Source organism: Hemitrygon akajei, chromosome 12 (assembly GCF_048418815.1).
Source record: "Hemitrygon akajei chromosome 12, sHemAka1.3, whole genome shotgun sequence".
In the NCBI taxonomy this organism is placed as follows: domain Eukaryota; kingdom Metazoa; phylum Chordata; class Chondrichthyes; order Myliobatiformes; family Dasyatidae; genus Hemitrygon; species Hemitrygon akajei.
The window spans coordinates 17752436-17770597 of NC_133135.1; the positions used below are offsets into that span (position 1 = coordinate 17752436).

The 18162-nt window shown below is 45.7% G+C and overlaps 1 protein-coding gene across 7 annotated transcripts in view; it reads right to left on the minus strand.

The window, feature by feature from the left end:
- LOC140736746 (kynurenine--oxoglutarate transaminase 3-like) overlaps positions 1–18162 on the minus strand; it is a 150758-nt gene that overhangs the window by 104523 nt on the left and 28073 nt on the right. The window contains exon 1 of one of the 7 annotated variants that reach the window (XM_073062636.1): positions 281–413. The exons of 4 other annotated variants lie outside the window; for them this stretch is intronic. The gene's annotated coding sequence lies outside the window, so the exon portion shown is untranslated. Of the gene's footprint in view, positions 1–280; positions 414–18162 lie in introns of those variants that run through there. 2 more of the 7 variants (XM_073062632.1, XM_073062638.1) reach the window with 2 other exon arrangements.

The window sequence follows — 18162 nt, forward strand, 5'->3', positions numbered from 1 at the left end:
CGCTATTTCGACCGGTTGTTAGGCTCGTTTGATTTAAGTCATAAACACAAGGCAGCGCACGAAGGGAAAGGGAAACACTTGGAATATAAATTTTATTCAAGCACAGATTTGGCTTACTGACCTTCATAGACTAGTATTACTAATGTTCTGCTACTGGTTAGAACAATAGATTGCGTAAAGCAGAGAGGGCTTGAGTGCGAGCAAGAAGATGATTCCGAGTTAAATGCAAAGACACGGGTTGAACTCGTATTTAATTTGGTCGAAATTCCAAATTTCCTACCTGGTGAGGTGAGAGGTTGAAGAGCTCTTGATACGGGAGGGCTTACTGGGAGTGACCCCGCCGGCACAGGAAGAGGTGGGATTCCTGATAGCGCCTTTCCTGCAGCGTTTCAGGGTCAGTGAGTCCTGTATCCCGCGATACCGCCGCCAATGCCCTCAGCAGCTATATATAATATATATTAATCCCTTGTTGTCAACAGTCCTCTTCATACATCACTGGGTCAAGTGAAACATCATCAGAGCCATCCTGGCCATCGGGAAGGAGGTGCAGGAGCTTTCGGCCACACAGCAACAAGTTCAGGAATGGTAATTACCCTTCAACCTCAGGGTCCTGAACCAGTGTGGATAACTTCACTACCTATAACTTACTATGACGGACTCTGCAACTCATGTTCTCAGTATTCCTTATTGCATTTATTTATTTTCCCTTTTGCTCTCTTCCCCCTCTCCCTCTCCCTCCCTCTCCCCCTCCCCTCCCTCCTCCTCTCTCCTCCATCTCTATTCCTCCCTCTCCCTTCCTCCCCTCCCTCCCTCTCCCTTCCTCCCCTCCCTCCCTCTCCCTTCCTCCCCTCCCTCCCTCTCCCTTCCTCCCTCCTCCCTCTCCCTTCCCTCCCCTCCCTCCCTCTGCTCTCCCTCCCCCTCTCTCCTCTCTCCCTCTCCCTACCTTTCTCTCTTCCCCTCTCTCTGCCTCAATCCCTCACTTTCACTCCCTCTCTCTCCCCCTCCCTCTCTCTCTCTCTTCCTCTCCACATTGGTTGCTGTCTTAGTAATGAATCTTGATATGCTGACATGTATGTTGAGAATAAATTTACTTTGAGCTTTGGAATTTATTGTTTTGTTTTTATTTCTAATTTCAAATTGTTTGTTGATTTTACATTATCTTAATATGTTAAGTTGTTTTATTAGAACTTTAAGGTATTGATGATTAAATTTATAACACAAGAGATACTGGAGTTCTAGAGCAACATGCACAAAATGCTGGAGGAACTCAGCAGGTGAGGCAGCATCTATGGGAGAAGGTGGGTGGGGGAGATGAAGTGATAAGCTGGGAGATGATAGGTGAAAGAGGTAAAGGGTGAAAAAGAAGGAATTTGACAGGATAGGAAAAGAGAGTGGATCATTGGAGAAAGGGAAGAAGGGGCAATAATGGACAGGTGATAAGAAAAGGGATAAGAGGAGAGTCAGAATGGGGAATAGAAAAAGAGAGAAGGGGTTGGGGGAAATTGCCCAGAGCTGTTGCAGAGAAAGAGACTGACCCACAATTATCTGTGTCTATTTGAACTACTTTTAATTGTCCCTGGCCATTTGCAATAGCTTGCAAAACTGCAATCATTTCAATGCAAGAAGCCTGACAGGCAAGGCAGATGGGTATGGGGGGGGGGGCTGGAATATTATAGCTAGTGAAGAAACATGGGCAAAAGGGCAGTTCAATATGCCAGGGTATGCATTGTCCACGTGTGATAGATGTGGGGGTAAGATTGGAGAGGGAATTGCATTTTGATTAGGGAGAACATCACAGTGGTACTGAGGATCTCCCTGGAAGATCATCCAGTGTGGGTGGAACTTAGAAATAAGATGTGATTGTGTTATAGGTCTTCCAATAGTTAGTGGGAACTAAAGATCAAATATATAGGGTGATCACTGCTAGTTCCAAGAAAAAGAGGTTTTTTTAATGGTAGGTAATTGCAAAGTTCTGAAGATTGATTGGAGAGGGCTGTTTGTAGTTTTAAAATGAGATTGGCAGAGTTTAGGGCCAACATGTTCCTGTTAGAGTTCAGAGGAAGGCTGGAAGAGTTAGGGAACCCTGGTTGATAAGGGATATTGAGGCATTGATCAGGACAAAGGAGGCAGGTATAGACAACTGGGATCAAGTGAATTCCTTGAGCAGGATAAGAGATGTAGTACACTTAAGAGAAATCAGAAGAGCATAAAGGAGACATGAAGTAGCTTTGACAGATAAGCCAAAGGGAAATCAAAAGAGATTCTGATAGAGCGGACAGCAAATGCCTTTTTCCCAGGGTGACAATAACAGAGGCCATCAGTTTAAGTGGGTGGCTCCGGTCTGTGCTGAACTGGGGCATGGCCTGCTTCCGCTGCTCTGGGCTTTGTGTCTGTGTGACTCACTTTCGTTCTGCTTACTTTTATTGCTTGCACGATTTGAGGTGGGAGAAGCAGACATAACAGCGACATCCAAGAAACTCTTAGATAGGTACATGAATGTAAGAAAAAATTGAGAGTTGTGGCTGTTAGGAGGGTAGGCTGGATTGATCACAGAGCATGTTTATATAGGTCAGCATAACAAAGTACTGTGCTACACTGTTCTATGTTCTATATAAATATACTAAGATCAAAAGGGTAACCAGGGGGAAAATAGAGCCTCTTAAGGATTAGTGTGATTGTCCTTGTTGGAAACTGCAGGAGATGGGCAAGCTTTTAAATGAATATTTCTCACTGTATTCCATTTCAAAGTTCAAAGTAAATTTATTATCGAATTACTTACTGTATATGTCACCATATACTACTCTGAGATCCATTTTCTTGCAGGCATTCACAAGTAGAACAAGAAATACAATAGAAACAATGAAAAACTATGCACAAATTCAGAAGGTCATGAGAGTGCATGTGAGCCTCGATGCCAACGTTGAAGAGATATTTGGGTAACTACATGGATGGTAGGGGTATGAAGGGCTAAGGTCCTGGTGCAGGTTGATGGGATTAGGCAGTTTCAATCGTTCAACGTGCACTAGATGGGCCAAAGAGCCTGTTTCTCTGCTGTACTTTTCTATCACTTCATGACTCTATGACTGTATGTAAGAATGCTGACAACCAATGTGCAAAAGACAATCAGAACAAATGCAAAAAGAAAAAAAATGCTGTGAACAAGAGTCCTTGAAAGTGAGTCCATAGGTTGTGGAATCAGTTCAGAACTGAGGTGAGTAAAGTTATCCACAATGCTTCAGGAGCCTGATGGTTGAAGGGTAATAACTGTTTATGAACCAAGGTTCCTATACATCCTTTCTACTGGCAGCAGCGAGAAGAAAGCATGGCCTGGATGGTGGCCATCCTTGATGATGGATGCTGCTTTCTTGGGGCATTTACCAGACTTGCCCACTCACTAGCCTGTCCATATCCCTTTGAATCCGCCTTATCTCCTCTTCACAGTTTACTTCCCAATCTATTTTTAAGAATTAAGCAAAGTTGGTAGCCACGCTTGTGACGCCTTCATCAAAACAGTTTGTGATTTCTAAAATGTTGAAGCCCTGGTACAGATTTGCATTCTTATCCTAGATGCTGTATAAGTTTATACTCATTATTGAGGACTGAATTCAAGTGGGTTGTTTACAGTGAAATAACATTCCATTGATAAATACCTGGATAGAAAAGGTTTAGAGCAGGTCTTACCAATCTTTTTATGCCATGGACCCCTACCATTAACTGAGGGGTCCATGGACCCCAGGTTTGGAACACCTGGTTTAGAGGGATATGAGCAAAACACAGGCAAATGGGACTAGCTTGGATAGACATCTTAATTATCATGGATAAATTGGGCTGAATCAGAATCAGGTTTATTATCACCGGTATGCGATGTGAAATTTGTTAACTTAGCAGCAGTTCAATGCAATACATAATCTAGCAGAGAGAGAGAAAAAATAATAATAAACATAAATAAGTAAATCAATTACATATATTGAATAGATCATTAAAAAATGTGCAAAAACAGAAAAACTGTATATTTTAAAAAGTGAGGTAGTGTCCAAAGTTTCAATGTCCATTTAGGAATTGGATGCAGAGGGGAAGAAGCAGTTCCTGAATCGCTGAGTGTGTGCCTTCAGGCTTCTGTATCTCCTGCCTGATGGTAACAGTGAGAAAAGTGCATGCCCTGGGTGCTGGAGGTCTGTAATAATGGACACTGCCTTTCTGAGACATCGCTTCCTAAAGATGTACTGGGTACTTTGTAGGTTAGTGCCTAAGATGGAGCGGACTAGATTTACAACCTTGGGAATGGCCTGTTCCCAAGCAGTATGACTAATTCCTGTGGAACACAGTCATTACATCTTGCCAATCAGAAGACCTATCTCTTGCTAGACTCTGCTTCATGTTAGCCATCCAAACTTCTCTATCAATGTTAAAAGGTTACCTTCTAAACTACAAACTTTTACTTTGTGCAACAATCTTTGATGTGGCACCTTACCTAATATCTTCTAGAGATCTGAGTACATAAGTACATCCAAAGCAGGGAAAAGTAAATTAATCAAACGTGATTTCCTTTCAACAATACCACATAGACTACACCTCATTACCATGAATATCTAAGTGGTGTATAATAAAGTCTCCAATAATAGATTTATTTCCATTCGGGAATGCTCCCTGGCAACTCATGCTCAATCCCTGACTGCTGCTTTAAACTAAACCAGATACCAGAACCACGTTCTCTTAACAGAAACATTACATTTCCAAACTCAAATAAGGTAACATTCATTGTGAAGTGCATGTTAGGAAGATTCGTAAGAGCTTCTAGTTCTCATAATAAAATTATTTTGTGTTAACTTTTTCACAATTGTTGGCTAAGCCCGTTCTACACTTTGATTTTAAGGTAGCAATAATTCTGAGGTCCAGTCACACCTGTACATAATGGAATTCAGATCACTGGCATTGTAATAGTGTTACACTAACCATTACTGTGCTGCCCCAAAACAGTAACACCCAGCGTGGGGTTCAAACCCACATCCCTGGGATTAACAGTTACATGCTCTACCAACTGAGCTAGCCAAGCCCAAATGCATAACATTACAACTTATCAATATAATTCCTAAATATTTTATTTTATTGAGATACAGTGTGGGATAGGCCCTTCTTGCCCTTCGAGCCATGACGCCCAACAATCCCCCGATATAACCCTAGACTTATCACAGGACAATTTACAATGACCAATTAACGTACCAACCAGTAACAGCGTAACACTATTTCAATGCCAGCGATCTGGGTTCCATTAGGTACAGGTGTGACTGGAGTTCAGAATTTTTGCGACATTAAAATCAAAGTGTAAAATGGGTTTTGGCCAAGAGTTGTGGAGCAGTTAACACAAATCAAGTTGCTATTTTATGACAGTTAAAAGCTCTCATGGATCGTCTTAATATCGTGAATATTACCTTTGGACTGTGGGGGGGAACCACCACATTCACAGGGAGAGGTGGAAATTGAACCCTGGTCGCTTGTACTGAAAACCATTGTGCTAACCACTACACTACCACACTACCATACTCCTTCCCTTGCCCCATCTTCTTCCCCCTTCCTTTCCAGTCATATGAGTCATAGAAAAGTACACCAGAGATACAGGCCCTTCAGCCCATCTGGTCCATGCTGAACCATTTAAACTGCCTAGTCCCATCACCCCTTCCCCGAGGACATAGCCATCCATGTACCTATCCAAACTTTACTTAACTGTTGAAATCGAGTTTGCATGCACCTGGCAACTCGTTCCACAATCCCGCCACCCTCTGAATAAAGAAGATTCCCCTCATAGAAACATAGAAAGCCTACAGCAAAATACAGGTCCTTTGGTCAACAATGCTGTGCCGAACATGTACTTACATCAGAAATTACCTAGGGTTACCCATAGCCCTCTATTTTTCTAAGCTCCATGTACCTTTCCATGGGTCTCTGAAAAGACCCTGCCGTATCATCCTCCGCCACTATTGCTGGCAACCCATCCACGCACTCACTCTCTTTTTTACTCTGTGTGTAAAAAACTTCTCATCTTCCTTCGCTCCAAGGAGAAAAGGCTAAGCTCACTCAACCTGTTTTCATAAGGCATGCTCCCCAATCCAGGCAACATCCTTGTAAATCTCCTCTGCACCCTTTTTATAGTTTCCACATCTAACCTGTAGTGCGGCGACCAGAACTGAGCACAGTACTCCATGTGGGGTCTGACCAGGGTCCTATATAGCTGCAACATTACCTCTTGGCTCTTAAACTCAATCCATGGTTGATGAAGGCCAATGTACCGTATGCCTTCTTAACCACACAGTCAACCAGTGCAGCAGCTTTGAGTGTCCTATGGACTTGGACCACAAGATCCCTCTGATCCTCCACACTACCAAGAGTCTTACCATTAATATTATATTCTGCCATCATATTTGACCTACCAAAATGAACCACTTCACACTTATCTGGGTTGAACTCCATCTGCCACTTCTCAGCCCAGTTTTGCATCCTATTGATGTCCTGCTGCAACTTCTGACAGCCCTCCACACTATCCACAACACCTCCAACCTTTATGTCATCAGCAAATTTACTAACCCAACCCTCCACTTCCTCATCCAGGTCATTTATAAAAATCATGAAGAGAAGGGGTCCCAGAACAGATCCCAGAGGCACACTACTGGTCACCGACCTCCATGTCTACAACCTCTCTTTTCCTTCTGTGGACAAGCCAGTTCTGGATCCACAAAGCAAGGTCCCCTTGGATCCCATGCCTCCCTACTTTCTCAATAGGCCTTGCATGGGGTACCTTATCAAATGCCTTGCTGAAATCCAGATACATGACATCTATTGCTCTACCTTCATCAATGTGTTTAGTCACATCCTCAAAAAAAAATCAGTCAGGCTCGTAAGGCATGACCTGCCATTGACAAAGCCATGCTGATTATTCCTAATCATATTATGCCTCTCCAAATATTCATAAATCCTGCATCTCAGGATCTCCTCCATTAACTTACCAACCATTGAAGTAAGACTCACTGGTCTATAATTTCCTGGGCTATCTCTACTCCTTTTCTTGAATAAGGGAACAATATCTGCGACACTCCAATCCTCCAGAACCTCTTCCGTCCCCATTGACGATGCAACGACCATCGCCAGAGGCTCAGCAATCTCCTCCCTCACCTCCCACAGTAGCCTGGGGTATATCTTGTCCAGTACCAGAAACTTATCCAACTTGATGCTTTCCAAAAGCACCAGAACATTCTCTTCCCCAATGTCTATATGTTCAAGCTTTTCAGTCCACTGTAAGTCATCTCTATGATTGACAAAGTCATTTTCCATAGTGAATACAGAAGCAAAGTATTCATGAAGTACCTCCACTACCTTCTCCGGTTCCATACACACTTTTCCATTATCTCACTTGATTGGTCCTATTCTCTCATGTCTTATCCTCTTGCTCTTCACATACTTGTAGACTGCCTTGGGGTTTCCTTAACCCTGTCTCCCAAGGCCTTCTCATGGCCCCTTCTGGCTCTTCTAATTTCATTCTTAAGCTCCTTCCTGCTAGCCTTATAATTTTCTAGATCTCTATCATTACCTAGTTTTTTGAATTTTTCGTAAGCTTTTCTTTTCTTCTTGACTAGATTTTCAACAGCCTTTGTACACCACGGTTCCTGTACCCTATCATCCCTTCCCTGTCTCATTGGAATTTACCTATGCAGAATGTCACGCAAGTTTCCCCTGAATATTTGCTACCTTTCTGCCATACATTTCCCTGAGAATATCTTCTCCCTATTTGTGCTTCCAAGTTCCTGCCTGATAGCTTCATATTTCCCCCTACACCAATTAAACTCTTTCAAACTAGTCTGTTCCTATCTGATGCACCATCAATAACTCTAGGAGACTGGAAGTGAACGATAGGCTTTTATTAACAGCGAAAAGGGAGCACGACCATGTTGAAGACTGAGGGAGGAGAAATGCCCCCAATCGCCTTTATACAGGGGTCTGTGGGAGGAGCCACAGGAGCAGTCAGTGGGGGGGGCGTGTCCAGACCGGTATACATAGTTTACCACATTCACCCCTCTTTTGTTTAAAAGAGAGTCCCCACGGGGCAAAGTTTCTGACAAGTATATTTACAGGTCAAGTCTATCAGACGGTCGAGTCCGTCGCTGTGATCTACATAGCACCGGTGACGGTGGTTGTGCTGGCTCCGGCCTGACTTGAGGGTCAGCCCATTAGGCGTCAGTAATCCCTCATACGTGTGCATGGCGCCCGGTATGGGAGTGTCGGGAGGAGTCTGTGTAGGGCTTGCCGTGCGCAGTGTCTTGTGGGTATATACATGGTGGGTACGGGGTTCATAGTCACCGTGGAGTGTTCAGGGTAGGGGTCTGGTGCTCCTGCGGGCGCCAGGTCACGAATGGAGACTGTGTCCTCCCGCCCATCAGGTAAGACCACATAGGCATACTGGGGGTTTGCATGAAGTAGGTGAACCCTCTCGACCAGCGGGGAGTATTTATTGCTCCTCGCATGTTTCCGGAGCAGCACTGGCCCTGGGGACGTCAGCCAAGCCAGTAGGGTGGTCCCTCCCAGTGGCCGACTTCCTGGGAAAAGAAAAGAGTCGCTCATGAGGGGTGGCATTGGTGGACGTGTATAACAGGGAGCAGATGGAGTGGAGTGCCTCAGGGAGGACCTCCTGCCAGCGAGAGACCGGCAATCCCTTTGACTTAAGGGCTAAGAGTGTGGCCTTCCACACTGTGGCATTCTCCCTCTCCACCTGTCCATTCCCCCAGGGATTATAGCTCGTAGTCCTACTAGTAGCAATGCCCCTAGCCAGCAGGTACTGGTGCAGCTCGTCACTCATAAACGAGGACCCTCTATCACTGTGGATATAGCAGGGATATCCGAACAGAGTGAAGAGCTGGTGTAGGGCCTTTACGACGGACGTGACAGTGGTATCGGGGCAGGGGATGGCAAAGGGGAACCGCGAGTACTCGTCGATTATGTTAAGAAAGTACACATTGCGGTTGGTGGAGGGAAGGGGGCCCTTAAAGTCAACACTCAGTCACTCAAAGGGGCAGGTGGCCTTGATAAGTTGTGCCTTTTCAGGACGGTAGAAGTGCGGTTTGCACTCAGCGCAGAATTGGCAGTCCCTGGTCATCGTCCTGATCTCCTCCAGGGAGTACGGCAGGTTCCGGGCTTTCACGAAATAGTAAAATCGGGTGACCCCCGGATGGCAAAGATGTGCATGGAGGGCGTATAGCCGGTCGAGCTGCGCGCTGGCACATGCTCCCCGGGGTAGGGCATTAGGGGGCTCATTGAGCCTTCCAGGCCGGTACAGGATATCATAGTTGTAGGTGGAGAGTTCGATTCTCCACCACAAAATTTTATCATTTTTGATTTTGCCCCGCTGTTGGTTGCTAAACATGAACGCAACCGAGCGCTGGTCGGTCAGCAAGGCGAACCTTTTGCCGGCAAGATAGTGCCTCCAGTGCCTAATAGCTTCCACTATGGCCTGGGCTTCTTTCTCCACCGCGGAGTGCCGAATTTCAGGGCCTTGAAGGGTACGATAGAAGAATGCTACCGGCCTTCCTGCCTGATTGAGGGTAGCAGCCACCGCAAAGTTGGAGGCGTCACTCTCTACTTGGAAGGGAATGGTCTCGTCCACCGTATGCATTGCTGCTTTGGCAATGTCCCCTTCGCGGGCCTCGGCAGAGAGGGGAAATGTGGTGGACTTGACCAGGGGTGGGCCTTGTCTGCGTAGTGAGGGACCCATTGGGCGTAATAGGAAAAGAAGCCCAGGCACCGTCTGAGGGCTCTGAGGGTGGTAGGAAGAGGGAATTCCAACAGCGCATATGGTCGGGGTCAGGGCCAATGACCCCATTCTCCACGACATACCCAAGGATAGCAAGTCGGGTGGTTCCGAACACACACTTGTCCCTGTTATAGGTAAGGTTCAGAGCTTTGGCCGCTTGGAAAAATCGTTGGAGGCTGGTGTCGTGATCCTGCCAGTTGTGACCGCAGATGGTGATGTTATCCAGATATGGGAACATGGCCTTCAGTTGGCACTGGTCCACCATCCGGTCCATTTCCCTCTGGAAGACAGAGACACCATTCGTGACACCGAAGTGGACACGCAGGAAGTGATAGAGCCTGCCGCCCACCTCGAAGGCACTGTAGGGGCAGTCCTCCGGGCGGATGGGGAGCTGATGGTAAGCGGATTTCAGGTCTATGGTCGAGTACACCTTGTACTGAGCTATCTGATTGACCATATCCGCGATGCGGGGTAGGGGGTACGCGTCAAGCTGCGTGAACCGATTGATGGTCTGGCTATAGTCCACGACCATCCTATTTTTCTGCCCGTTCCCAACAACAACCACCTGGGCCCTCCAAGGACTTGTGCTTGGCTCAATGATCCCCTCCCTGAGCAGCCGCTGCACCTCTGACTTAAGGATGGCCCTGTCCCCCGCGTTGTACCTCCTGCTTTTAGTTGCCACAGGTTTACAGTCGGGGGTCAGGTTGGCGAACAGCAGTGGGGGAGGGATCTTGAGGGTGGAGAGGCTGCAAGTGGTGTCCGTAGCGCAGCTGTTGGCATGGTGTTGGGTGGGATGTGCAGGTCGGTGTGTGTGTGGTTAGTAGCGGGGTATGTGATGAAGTCCTACAGAATTGGGGATTTCTGACAGTGATCGGTGGGAGGGGCCCATCATACTCCATTGTCACACTTTTCAGGTGGCTCTGGAAGTCCAGCCCCAGTAGCACAGGCGCGCACAGTTGAGTAAACCAGTAACGCAAAGTCCCAATATTCTGTGCCCTGCACCACCAATGTTGCTACACAACCTCCCCCGGATGTCTGTGGAATGCGACCCAGAAGCCATGGTGACCCTCTGGCTTACTGGCCGTGTCACGAGTCCGCAGCGTTGCACCGTGTCCAGGTGAATAAAACTCTCAGTGCTGCCCGTGTCAACCAGGCAGCTAGTCCTGTGCCCCTCCACCAGGATGTCCATCATTGACCTAGCGAGCTGGTGTGGAGTGTTTTGATTGAGGGTCACGGAGGCCAGAGCTGAATCGCCGTCTTGGTGCCCGGTAAGCACCCGTGGGTTGGAGGCGGTGCGAGGTGGTGCCGACCAAGATGGCCGCCCCCATGCTTCGCACACGGCGGGCAGGCAAGATGGCGACCCCCATGCCTCGCACGCAGCGCTGCTCAATCCTGCTCGCGGTTTGGACTTACAGGCCTTGGCAAAGTGGCCCTTCTTTCCGCAACTGGAGCAGGTAGCTTCTCGGGCCGGGCAGTGGTTTCGGGGGTGCTTCTCGAGTCCGCAGAAATAACACTTTGCTGACTTGTGACTGGCAGCAGCTGTGGTCGATTCACCGGCGGGTTGCGGGGTCTGCAGCGTCCATGAGGTCGTCAGGAGATCGCGTGTCTGGAGAGCGTCGGAGTTGTGCAGAGCGGCCTCCAGCGTGTCAGCCAGCTCGATCGCCGAATGTAAGGTAAGATCGGCATGTTCCAGCAGCCGCTGGCACACGTACCTTGACCTGATCCCTGTAACGAAGGCGTCTCTTACTAGGAGCTCCGCATGCTGTTCCGCCGTCAGTCCCCTGCAATCGCAGGCCCAGTCAAACTCAGCGCTCCACTCTCCGGCCCGCTGCTGCTGTGTCACTAAACAATGTCTTGCATAGACGGTGTTCACTGGCCGCAGGTATTGTCGTTTGAGGGTGTCCATCGCGCCCTGGTAGCTGGGCTGGTCCCTGATCATCGAGTAGACCCGTGGACTGACCCTGGAGAGGAGAACTCTGCGCATTGTGGCAGGCTCAGTCACTTGAATCTCCTCCAGGTACGATTCGAAGCATGCTAGCCAGAGTTCGAAAGCATTGCCGGCTTCCTGGGATTGAGGGTCAATATCCAATCTGTCGGGTTGTAAAATTTGTTCCATGTTTTAAGATCGCTGTTAATAAAATTGATGCACCATCAATAACTTTAGGAGACTGGAAGTGAACGATAGGCTTTTATTAACAGTGAAAAAGGGAATACGACCATGTTGAAGACTGAGGGAGGAGCAGTGCCCCAATCGCCTTTATACAGGGGTCTGTGGGAGGAGGCACAGGAGCAGTCAGCAGAGGGGGGCATGTCCAGACAGGTATACATAGTTTACCACACTATCCCTCTCAAATGCTTTGGTAAAGGAGATAGAATTGTGATCACTATCTCCAAAATGCTCTCCCACTGAGAGACCTGACTCCTGAGCAGGTTCACTTCCCAATACCAGATCAAGTACAGCCTCTCCTCTTGTAGGCTTATCTACATATTGTGTCAAGAAACCTTCCTGAACATGCCTAACAAACTCCACCCCATCTAAACCTCTTGCTCTAGGGAGATGCCAATCAATATTTGGGAAATTAAAATCTCCCACCACAACAACCCTGTTATCATTGCACCGTTCCAGAATCTGCTCCTCGATGTCCCTGTTACTATTGGGTGGTCTATAAAAAACACCCAGAAGAGTTATTGACCCCTTCCTGCTTGTAACTTCCACCCGCAGAGACTCATTGGACAATCCCTCCATGACCTCCTCCTTGTCTGCAGCCGTGACACTATCTCTGATCAGCAGTGCCACACCCCCACCTCTTTTGACTCCCTCCCTGTCCTTTCTGAAACATCTAAAGCCTGGCAGTCAAAGTAACCATTCCTGCCCCTGAGCCATCCAAGTATCTGTAATGGCAGCAACGTCATAGCTCCAAGTACTGATCCATGCTCTAAGCTCATCCACTTTGTTCATGATACTCCTTGCATTAAAATAGACACATCTCAAACCATCAGTCTGAGCACAACTCTTCTCTATCACCTGCCTGTCCTCCCTCTCACACTGCCTACAAGCTTTCTCTATTTGTCAGCCAACTGCCCCTTCCTCCGTCTCTTCAGTTCAGTTTTCACCCCCCAGCAATTCTAGTTTAAACTCTCCCCAATAGCCTTAGCAAACCTCCCTGCCAGGATACTGGTCCCCCTCGGATTCAAGTGCAACCCGTCCTTATTGTACAGGTCATGCCTACCCCCAAAAAGGCCCCAAAGATCCAGAAATCTGAATCCCTGCCCCTTGAACTTTTCACCTTTCAACCTTAAACCCATGACATCTTGTAGTCCCACCCAACCTGTGTGGAAAAAGCCTGCTTACATTTACCCTATCTATACCCCTGATAATTTTGTTTACCTCTATCAAATCTCCCCTCAGTTTTCTACGTTCTGAGGCAATCTATTCAATCTTTCCTTATAACTGATGAAGAGTCTCAGTGCAAGACATCAATTTTTTAATCCTCTCCATGGATGCTGCCTGACCTGCTGAGTTCCTCCCGAATTCTATGTGTGTTACATGAATTGAAAAATATTCTCCCCATATTCAATATGATTTGTTGGACAGGGACTAGTCTCCAAGCAATAAAAAAGGCAAACATTGACATTACTGGCAAGAAATAAGAAGTTCAACTTAGTCTCCCACATTATATAGCTTACCATTAGTCAGCTGGGGGAGCCCAGAGTTCAAAGTAGTCTCTCCCTAGAACCACATACAGCATATGAATGCATCAATAAATTAACTCCCAATCTCTTTGGTGAAGCAGCTCACCACAACTCTGTTCAGTATCTTTTCAGAACATAACGTAGTGGATAGCACAACGCTTTACTGTACCAGCGACCTGAGCTCAATTCCCACTGCTGCCTGTAAGGAGTTTGTACTTTCTCCCGGTGACCGTGTGGGTTTCCTTCAGGTACTCCAGTTTCCTCCCACAATCCAAAGACGTGCCAGTGGGTAGGTTGATTGTAAATTGTCCAGTGATTAGGCTAGGGTTAAATTGGGGGTTGCTGGGTAACAAGGCTCAAAGGGCTGGAAGGGCCTATTCCACTTTGTACTTCAATCAATCAATCAATCAATAAAGTAATTAATAAATAGGACATTTATTTTTTTTATGGCTTGAGTTAGTGACAAATCCATAGCTAGAGGTGACTACCGCAGCCCTCTTCTCATTACTACCACCAGGGAGGAGATTCGGTGTCCTCAGGACATATAATCAACACTTTAGGAATTGCTTCCTCCCCTCTACCACCAGATTTCTGAAAGGACTATGAATGTATGAACACCACCTGACTATTTTGCTTTCTATTTACAGTATTTTTTATATTTCTTGTTGTAACTAACAGTAATTTTTTATGTATTGTACTGTACTGCTGTTGTAAAACAACAAATTAAATGACATATGCCAGTGATAATAAACCTGGTTCTGAGTTTTGAATAATAAAACTTTAATATTTAAATAATAAATAATAAACTTGATAATAATCCTGTCTGGGTATTCCTATGGTGGTCTGGGTTGTCTCCTAAGCTCCTTGACTTTCGCCCTGGTGCTTAACTCACTGATGAGCACGTCTGCTTCTCTTTTACTATATCGATAGACATCCTTTTTCTATCCTGCAGCCGTTCTCACCACTTTGGCATCGCCACATGTGTGTTGAGTGGTCATGGGGGATATGACTTTAAGGGCTGAACTGCTCACACTCCAGATGGATGTGTAGCAAGTTGATAAGAGTCATTGAATTAAAGAATACTGCAACACAGAAAAACATTTCGTCCCACGTAGTCCATGCTGAACTATTATTCTGCCTATTATTGAATTATTATTCAATCCGCACTTGGACCATAGCCCTCCATACCCTTCTCTTCCATGTACTTATCCAAACTTCTCCTAAATGTTGCAATTGAACCTGCGTCCATCACTTTTGATGGCATCACTTGCCACATTCTTTGTGAAGAAGTTCTTGCACATAGTCCACTTAAATATTTCATCTTTCACCCTTAACCTATGACCTCTAGTTCTAGACTCACTCAACCTTGGTGGAAAAAGTCTGCTTACATTTACCCTATCTATACCCCTCAAGATTTTGTGTACCCCTATCCTATCACCCCTGATTTTCTTACACTCCAGATAGTGACTGTACTTCCTTAGAAGGTTGGCGTCATTCAATGTCTGCAGTGAGATGCTGAAGATGTTCTATAGGTCAGTTGTTGAGAGCGCCCTCTTCTTTGTGGTGGCGTGTTGGGGAGGAAGCATTAAGAAGAAGGACGCCTCACGTCTTAATAAGCTGATAAGGAAGGCGGGCTCTGTCGTGGGCAAAGTACTGGAGAGTTTAACATCGGTAGCTGAGCGAAGGGCGCTGAGTAGGCTACGGTCAATTATGGAAAACCCTGAACATCCTCTACATAGCACCATCCAGAGACAGAGAAGCAGTTTCAGCGACAGGTTACTGTCGATGCAATGCTCCTCAGACAGGATGAAGAGGTCAATACTCCCCAATGCCATTAGGCTTTACAATTCAACTGCCAGGACTTAAGAACTTTTTTTAAAGCTATTATTAATGCTTTTTGAGTTAGTGATTTAGATGCATATCATATTATTACTGAGTTAAGTATTGTATGTAATGAGTTTTTGCTACAACAAGTGTATGGGACATTGGAAAAAATGTTGAATTTCCCCATGGGGATGAATAAAGTATCTATCTATCTATCTATCTATCTATCTATCTATCTATCTAAAGTCCTACCCTATTCAACCTTTCCCTACAACACAGGTCCTCAAATCCCGGCAACATCCTTGTAAATTTTCCCTGCACCCATTCAATCTTAATAATATCTTTCCTGTAGGCAGATGGCCAATACTGCACACAATACTCTAAACTTGGCTTCGCCAATGTTTTATACAACTTCAACATAACATCCCAACTCCTGTACTCGATACTTTGATTCATGAAGGCCAATGTGCCAAACGCTCTCTTCATGATCCTATCTACCTGTGATGAAACCTGTGTTGAATTGACGCCGGTCTCATTGGGATTTTGTACAGTTCCTATTTTATTAAGTGAATATCCTGTTTCCAATTATTTCCTTTTAATATGGGAGAAGACCATTTGTTCCATTCACCACTAATTTTCACTTTGAATTACAGTACTGTGCAAACGTCTGTGGCACGTATATGGCATATATCGCTAGGGTGCCTAAGACTTTTGCACAGTACTGTATTTATCAATATGGAGCGGAGAGTGAGTTTGTAAATCTGGTGGGAGCAAAGGAAGCTGGGAATAGGAAGGCTGGAGTGCCCTGGGAGGGGTGTGGTTCAGGTGGCAGAGAAGAAATGCCAGGGATAGGGGTGTGGCAAAGGTGCAGACACGCCCAGCCCTCAGACAGCAGGCAAGGTTATTTGATTCTAAACAATTGGTTTATTGATCATTACAGAATGTCTCTCTGGTGCTTCCCATTCCCTTCCCCTTTTCCCAAACGTGATTCCCCTCTCCCAGTTCCTTTCTCACTCAGTCCACAATAGAGACCCATATCAGAATCAGGTTTACCAGAACCAGAATCCGGCATGTGATGTGAAATTTGTTAACTTAGCAGCAGCAGTTCAATGCAATACATAATCTAGCAGAGAGAGAAAAATAATAATAAATAAAATAAACATAATAATAAATAAACAAGTAAATCAATTACATATATTGAAGATTATTAAAAATGTGAAAAACAGAAATACTGTATATTAAGATATTACTCACGTCATGAAATTTGTTTTTTTTTTGCGGCAGCAGAACAGCACAATGCATAAAATTACTACAGTACTGTGCAAAAGTCTTAGGCACCCTTGCATACATATGTGTCTCAGACTTTTGCACAGTACTGTATAATTCTCCCCCCAATCCCAGATTATGCCACTTGCCTACATGTGAAGGAAAATTTACAGTGGCCAATTAAGCCGCTGACCCACACGTACTGGAATTGGGATGTGGGAGGACGTCAGCGCTCCTGGAGAAAGCCCACATTGTCACAGAGGGGAGAGGGTCTATGCAAGTTTTCCCTGTGACCCCCATGGGTAATACCACACAATCAGTGCCAGAGTTCATGATCCAACTTAGCATCACTGGCACGACGAGGCTGCTAATTTAAAATCAAAGTTGAGTTTATTGGTATTGGTTTATTCTTGTCACATATACCATGATACAGTGAAAAGCTTGTCTGGCATACTGCTCATGCAGATCAAATCATTACACAGCGCATTGATCTAGAATAAGGTAAAACAATAACAATGCAGAATAAAGTGTAAAACCTACTGGGAAGGTGCAAGTGCAGGTAAACGATCAAGTGTAAGATCATAACGGGATGGATTGTGAGGCCAGGAGTCCATCTTATCGAACAATAGTTCCATTCAAGAGTCTGATAACAGTGGAATAGAAGCTGTCCTTGAGACTGGTGGTACATGCTATCTTCTGCCTGTTGGGAGAGGGGAGAAGGGAGAATGTCTGTGGTGGGGAGGGGGGGGGCATTTGATTATGTGGTTGCTTTAATGAGGCAGTGAGAAGTACAGACAGAATCCAAAGAGGGGAGGCTAGTTTCCCGCGCAGGGGAACTGGGAGAGGAACTTATCAAATGCACCAGTTCAAAACCCCCACCTGCAGCAGCATCACAGGCACATAGCAGCAGATACACGACATCCAGAAGCAAAATACAGACGAACATTAATCTTACACGAAAGATTCAAAATTGTTCATCGTCACTGTATAGTAGACAAGTGTATGGGAGAACGAAATGAATGCTACTCCAGATCCAATGCAGAATAGAATCTTACAGTAAGTGTAAGTACAAAAGCATCCTGTAGAACACAATGTACATCAACCTGACATCTTGGGAAAAGTAACTTTTTGAGTCAGGTGGTCCTGGTGTGAATGCTGCGTAGCCTCTTCCCTGATGGGAGTGGGACAAGCAGGATAGAACCAGACTACAGCGCACAGTGAGGACTGCCGAGCGCATTATTGGAGCCTCCCTGCCCTCTATTGTGGACCTGTACTCTTCCAGGTTGAAGAAGAGGGCGGGGAACATCATAAAGGACTCCTCCCATCCTGCGCACGGACTGTTTGATCTGCTTCCGTCTGGTAGGTGCTTCAGATCCCTCCAGACTAAGACTAATAGGCACTGGAGAAGTTTTTTCCCTACTGCGGTCACTTTGCTGAACAGTTAACTGCCGGTTAACTGTCAGCTAACTATTACTTGGATTGCACTACCTGTATGTACAATTTATATTTTCATTTATATTTATCATTATTATTGTTATGAGCAGAGAGACAACATCTGCCGGAAGTAAATTCCTTGTATGTGCATA